The sequence below is a fragment of the Fulmarus glacialis genome, unplaced genomic scaffold, assembly GCF_000690835.1.
Source record: "Fulmarus glacialis isolate BGI_N327 unplaced genomic scaffold, ASM69083v1 scaffold47072, whole genome shotgun sequence".
NCBI classification, from domain to species: Eukaryota; Metazoa; Chordata; class Aves; order Procellariiformes; family Procellariidae; genus Fulmarus; species Fulmarus glacialis.
In genome coordinates, this window is record NW_009196814.1 from 2,530 (window position 1) to 10,070 (window position 7,541).

Genomic DNA, 7,541 nt, shown 5'->3' on the forward strand with positions numbered 1-7,541 from the left:
TTTCCATACAGCTTCCCAGACACTGTTGTAGCCTACTTGTCAGCCTGCTTTCCCTCACGATCACCCTATATGGCATGTCTACTCTTCCCATGGCCATTAGGAATACAAGATCTTTCCTGGCCATCACCTTTAGCCCCACCCTGAATAAGAGAGGCCTCATTTTGCCTGCAAATGTTCACAGGACCATGACAGCTTTTGTGCTGAGAGCAGCTTAAAATTTCTGTCCCCAGTAGGGGACAGCGAACATTTGATGCAAGGAGAAGTTTTATGAGTCTGAAAGCAGAAATTTAAAAAACGCGTGGAAATTCTTACAAAACTGTACTAGGAGATGTATGATACAAATAACAAGAATGGAAAAACATTTTGAAATAAAAAGAAGTATGATTGAAAATTAAAGGGAGGTGGATTAAGCAACACTGACTGAAAAAACTTTCAGTCTTGGCCAATATTTCTCCCTGTAGCAATACCAGGGGGTTACCAATTTCATCTTGTGGCACTTGGGATGGAAAATGTTAGAACAAAGGAAATGTCAGGATAAAGGAAAAAAAGCTGGGCACTTTTATCACCAGGACTGTCAGCCCTCCAACATGAGATCTAAACATTGCCTTTCTTTAGCTCCAGTTTCAAACCTCAACACCTATAGTACCTACTATTTTTCTTCTGAGTAATTTGTTCATTATTTTTTAAAATCGCTTAGCTCTTTTTTAACCTACCAGACAATGGTTTTTGTCCATTTCCTTCAACTTCAGCTAAATGTTGATATTATGTTATCAAATACTGTTTCATTAATACTGCATCCCATAAAATCTGTGAGAAGTTGGTGAACACTTTAGTAGCCACCCTGCAGTCCCCTCTCTCCTGCCATAGCCTACCTTGCCATCAGTATCTAAGCAAGTCAGTTTAAAGCAATCTCAAACACGTCTACATCTCTAGAAACTGCAGTATAAATTTACCCTTATGCATCAGCGTGGATTACATACAACAAATTAAAGCTTTCTTTTCTGAGGTAGGCGAATTTGGATGCAAATGGTAAATCCTGAATTTCAGACAAATGATTGCCTATCAAAACCCCTTTCCAAACTAGTCCTTAGAGTATTGCATACATGTAAAGGAGGAAAATTTGAAAGATGCAGACACTTGCCACAGGCGTCTTTAATTCTAACAATACTTCCCACTTACAGATAGAAGCACAAGTCTGAAAGAGGTAATAATAGCTAAATGGATATTAGTATCTGCCATTACCTGATCTATCTGCACAATTACAGCAGTTTGTGAATGCTAAATTTGCTTATCAAATCTGGCTTAAGAGCCCAAAACAACCCCTTTTCAGGAACAACATTATCACCTACGTGTTGTTTGGAACTGATGGAACTTTAGCTTAGAGAAAAACCACATGGGTATAATGCCTAAAAGAGCTCAGAGAAGTAATTGCTTCCAGACAGATTTCCTTCCCAAACCGAACCAAAGGGGGAATACAACAGCCAACTCCATTTCCAAAAAACAGGCATTAAGAGGCCAGAGAACTCCATCAAAAATTAGACTTTTCCTCTCCTTTAACAATGCAGAAACAAAAATGTTAAGACTAAAAACATCTCAAGACACACCACAGCTGTCAAATAAGAGTAAACAATCATTGTCTCTGCTCTGAGAAAGTCACAGTGATTCAGCCAAATAGAGTCGTTTAGTCCTATAAATACTGTAAATTTTTTAAGTCATGGGAGCTCTACCAATTTACACAAGAGGATGACATGACCATCTTTGTATTGGCATACATGCCTCTGAATACATCCCAGGAAAAAAAATCACCCTTTATTCTTCCAAAACCAACCATTTCCTCCCCATCCAAAAAGATCTAACAGAAAATCACAGAGTGTATAACTGATAAAGAAAGGTGTCTTACTGGCATAAACGGAATGTGAAATAAATGAACATAAAATACGTCCAAGCAGAAATCTTTCATATCTACTGCTGATAATGGAAATATTGTCTAGAAGCTTTTTCAGACATGTTCTCATACTTGTAGCATGGCTGGGTTTCTACAGATGGTGATTCTTTAGGAAGCAAACCTCAATCTTCTCAGAAATTGGTTTGAAACAGAAACAGATTCTATGAACGAAAAGGAGAGTCTAATTGCTGTATTCTCATCTATTCCACAAATTTCATATTGTTTAAGTAATTTATTTAGATTGCGAAACTACTTCGACATCATTGAGGATGGCAGAACTACTTCTGATCACAAGCACTTCATTTAATCATTGCCAAAGGGAAAGAAGTCAATGAAATATGAACAGTTAGAAGAAAGAAACCTGCCTAGCAAAAAAAAAAAAAAAAAGAATTAAAAATATCCCGACTTTATATGTAGCCACTCAGGGAAAAAAGTCAGTGAAATAATATATAGTACTAGAAAATGTGCCTACACATTGTAGGAAGTGTTATGGTCCTGAAGACAGTGAGCATTTCACTGTTGAGATGTCTTTACATTACTGTGAGGCTGCTATTTGCAATATACTAGGTCAATGTTAAAAAAACAAAATTCAACATGCAAACTAATATGTTAAAAATGTATAAAGAGACAGATGCAATTTGTAGTTCTAAGGCACCATCCATCCATTCAAGGGAGTATGTCATAAAAAGCATAAAAACACTTACCTCTTCTTGCTTAGGAATGCTGAACTTGGCTATCTTTGACTTGGTCCTGGCCGAATCAGGCTTGTTAGAAGGCACTCCCCTATACGACTTGGTTGTCTCTGCTGGTAACTTCAGCTTTGGAGACTCATCAGGAGCCTGGTCTTGGCCGTCCATTGGCCTTACATAAGCTGTTGGTTTCTGCTAGCTTCGAAGCAAGAGAAGGCGGGAAGTTTTGGACACAGTGCCCGCCACCATGCTTTGCTGGCCTCTCTTGCGCTTGAGCTCCTCCTTCCGAGCTACAATTGAGCTTTGCTGGCTGCTGCACTCTGTTGACGTTGTCCCCTAGGGTGGCCCTCAGTGAGCTTTGCTGGGCAGTGTTGGAGGAAGAGGAGGAGGAGGTGGGACTTGATGCATAGCGTTTTAATTTCTCCAGACTGGATTTTTGGTTGGCCAGTTTGAAGTCACCCTTGTGTGATTCCAGCGACCGGTGCCCGTGCTTGCTCGCTCTCTGCTGGCCATCCGAAGCGGCATTGTGCCCAGCCTTCTGCCAACCCATCGTGGCGCTTTTGCTCTGCTGGGCAGACAGGGCTGCTGGTGCGGAAGAAGTAGTGCTGGAAATGGGAGGAGGAGGCGGCAGTCTCGAGTCTGCAATAAGATGGTCATCGGGCTTGGGGAGAGACGTCTGAGGAACCCCAGGTTTTGGAACCCCAACGAGGTGGCTCTGGTTTGATCGGTCAGTTAACAAGTCTTTCATTTCATCATAGTTGCCCAGCGTATTCTGGATGCGATTCGAGAGCTCATCCCCCTTGTTAGTCTGCAAAACAAAAATCAAGTGTTCTGCAACAGTCAATGTAAGAAAAACAAAATTCCCTGCATGCTTCTGCTGAAATCCTTACTGAAGTCAGCAGTGGCGTTGAGGGATGAAATCGAAAATCCTTATTGTCTCTGAAGACACTTGTCAACATCTTAAATCTACCCTGAACTGGAAAAGCTATAAAGGGCCTTAGAGTATATAAAAAAAGAAATCTATCACTGGTATCATGCTGTAGTTAAAGTATATTACCTGGAAACTAGAAAATTTATTATTGCAACTACACAGAATGGTTTGGATTAAATCTGACCGTGATAAAACTTTTCCTATAGCCCAGCGCGAGCTCTCCTTCAGCCATAAATGAAAACACTGCATTCCCAATTTCCTTCTCTGCCTGCCTAAGTTTTCACATGGCATCTGGGAAGCCACACAACATCCAGTGTAAGCACTGAATGAACTCACCAGTCTAAGCCAACCAAATACTCTGAGGTGACTTGAAGACAGCTCGTGGGACAACTACAGATGATTATGTCCCTTCTTTGAAAATACTCTGACAGGATGCTCGCTCCAGGGCACTCTCCTCTTTAAAAAAAAAAGGTGTACAGAACCCCCCAAATTCTTCACATTGCTCAGTGCTTGCTGTGTGCAGCAGGAGGAACACAGCCACCCTCCCTCCCCTTTAAGATTAATCACTGTCTTTAAAATCATCCACTTACTTCCTGACTGAAAAGGCAGAAGCTCCACAAAGAAATAAAACAAGCAAATAAAACATACTGGAAAAGATTGAAAACTCTTGCTTTAAAAAGCCACTGTAAGCAAAAGGGTATATCATTAGCATTTATGCAGCAGAGATTTTTCTGAACCCTGCCAAGATTCAGGCGTGTGATGTTCTTTGCTTTACGTTTTCAGAGGAAAACAGTAATGAGCCAGTGGTGTTCTCCTTTCTCTTTTCCAGACATGGGGTCCGGATGGGAAAACTCCCATTGACTTCAGAAGGCAAAGCTTTCATCTCAAGACTCTCTGTTTTAGAAGAAAACAGAATGAAGGAGAAAGAAGGAAGTAAAGGAAGTGGAGAAGACCCCCTTAAAGTTATATAAAAAATATGAAAGATGTAGCAGCAACATCAGTTACTCTGGAAAATTGGGGGTATTTTTGTTTTTAAGCCTTCAGATAAAACTGAGTCACTCAAACAAAAACATAAGGGAAACTCCCGTAGTTCGGAATCTTTTTTTTAGGGTTTCCTATTAAAAAACCTAAATCCAAGCAAAAATGCCCTGTAAATGAGTGCGGTGATTGCCACATGCTAACTTTCAGAGAACTACAGTGGAAGCACTCCTAAGTCAGACAGCGGAAGCAGTCCTGTCTTGCTTGAAACTTGTCTCCTCAAAATTCAAGGACACTATCTTGTAACTATGTAAAACACATTACAGCTAGCTTTCTGATATGCATTTGTAACAACGCTAACAGGGTTGAACATACACCAATAAAATATATTGAAGGGAAGTGGGAAGGGAAAAACTCAAAAGTGTTGCATCCGAAACATTGCTTTGCAAACTTGGAATAAGATGGCTCAATCACTACAGCCTGACCTTCTCTCTGCATATGCAGCTGTTGTTGACACAAGGACAACAACCTGCTATGAAGAGAAATACAAAGCATTAATTCACAGACAGCAAGTGGCTTAAAAAAAGGGTGTTCCTTCGTTTCACAAGAACCGCATCGATGTGCTAAAGAAGAGGAAACTATTAACGAGGCTTCAAAAGTGGGAAGCATCACATACATCTGAAAAGAAAGAAGGTTGCAGATATACTCATGTGTCTCCTGGGGTCAATTAAATGGCATCTACATGCCTTCAAGGGCATTGCCTTGACCAGCAGAATTACTTTCCGGAAGGCACAGAAAATTTTCCTTTTACCCAGTGGATCTCTTCTATGCTTCCAGTGGATCCTCTACGTCATGTAGGTACCTTGTAGAGAGATGTGTTTCCAGCTTCCCTCTAGCCAGCCTGTGTGTGAGAGGTTTCCTTCTCTGTCAGGAGCATGGTGACAAGGACCACCAAATGGAACAGGGCTCCTGACACCCACAAGTCTCCTACAGCACAGACAGCTTGTGGGGCAACTCTCAAACCAGCTGCCTCTAGGTCCATGAACGTAAGAGAATTTATGTGCAAGTTTTGCCCCTGGAAAGTCCAACTTCCCTAACACAAGGTCCATTCTTTCTGATGGCTGCTATTTGGATGGGAAGTAAATAAAAGCCTAATTTCAGACTATCTGTAGACTATCACTAGCCCAGAGAAATCAGCAGATTGTCTTCTACATGGATGTGATGTGAAGGTGACACAGAGACACCTCGTATCCCAGATAACCACAGGAATAATCTAATGCCTGTACCACAGAACATGCTGGCAACTGGTCAGTGTTGTTTATTCCTTCTGGATACACTGGGGACAACCTGAGGTGAGAAGATTTTGTGTTGAGCTGATCTCATCCGGAAGAGTTCACCTACATCCTTTTGGGAACAAGATGGGATCTGAGGTAACTTGTTATGAGCTTTAGATGTAACAGTTTGTCCTATTATTTACTCTGAAATATTGCTGGTCTTATTTAATCATTCCCATGATCACAAAATGAGTAAGTAGGAAAAGCATTCTGTGCAAACATTTCTAACTTACAGTGCTCCGATATTCTTCTGTAATGCAAGATGTATCCATGCATTTGAAGACTGCAAGATTCAACACTTCTAAAAATAAACCTGATGGTTGCATGGAAGGTCATCAGAATTTTTTTCTTCAATAAAAATACTGATATGGTTTATGAAGCGAGGTATTCTGTCCAGGAAATATCCAGAATGAAATTCCTACTTTTTACCCCCTGTAAAAGACATTTAAGTAAAAAATACTGGATTTCCCATAATCCTTCATAAAGGGTTGCTATGGATACTTTGAACAGGATAAGGGGCAACCAGAAAAGTCAGGATTTTTCAGAAAATCTGATGTTACAGGAGTAGTGATACATGTCAAGGTGAGAGAGGACATAAGATTTAAGACATTTCCAGTCTGCCTTTGATTTTCAGATATGGCCTTCTGAATGGCAAATCCTTTGGCTTTAGCTCATGTTTCTCAAGCTGTGCAGAGGAATACTGAATTTAATCAGAGCTTGCAGTGAATGTCTGCTGTAACTTCATTCCCCTCTGGAAACACCTAAAACTTGAACATAATCTTTAAAGGCAGTAAGAGTGGGTTTCAGTTTTGCTTTCGCAGAAAGGTTTCCTCTTTTGCAGTCAGCCTCTCTCCACGATAAGAACAAAAAGCCCAAGGCACAGCTCTGCACTCCCACACTGAAGGTTCACAAATGCTTGGATGAGTTCAGACAGCGCAATGGTCCATTGCCAGTGTACACATGACATTCAGAGTACGCCACTGCTGAAGTTTTGATGTCCAATACTGTCATCCCAAGCAGCTGTGACTGTCACACCAACAGAGCTGTGGGTGAATTATACTGCTGTCCTGGGCTTTGCCTTTCTCCATGTTTCCATGACAAAGCCAGCTGTAGGATGTATTTCTGCAGCACGTTCTTTACACGCTTGTCCAAAATAGGGACATAGTGTTTAAAGATAAGAAGCATGGACGGAGCCATTATTCTCATCTCCCCATAGGATACCCACTCAGTATCCTCTCCGCTTCTAGAGACAGCAATGATTTTTCATCCACTCCTATTAAAGTTGATGGAATTACACTGTGGTTGCATAGAGGTGCCTTCAGACATCATAACTCAGAAACTACTGCTGTGTCCATGATACATGAAGTCTGTGCCATGACAGTCAGTACATTGGCACACAGGTAATAATCAAAGTGCACAAAATATTCCAACTATACCACTTTTGTAAGTGATTTGAGCTTCAGTATTACCAACTTTAGGTACCACAGACAAAACTGTATCAGGGACCCGGCAAAAGGACAGGCCTTTTTTGTGAGGGGCCTATTTGATTGGATCTACTAAATAGAAAATTATTAAGTCCCCATTGCAGCAGAGCCCTCACAAAATGCCAAGACACCGCTGACTTAAGCTTTTCAGGCTTTTTTCCATGGATTAGCCCTTGATTC

The 7,541-nt window shown here is 41.0% G+C and overlaps 1 pseudogene across 1 annotated transcript; it reads right to left on the reverse strand.

The window, feature by feature from the left end:
- Nucleotides 1-2,711: 2,711 nt before the first annotated feature.
- On the reverse strand, nt 2,712-3,442 carry LOC104070770 (annotated as a pseudogene). The gene has a single exon (XR_683473.1). The product of XR_683473.1 is annotated as an AF4/FMR2 family member 3 pseudogene (transcript).
- Nucleotides 3,443-7,541: the final 4,099 nt, after the last annotated feature.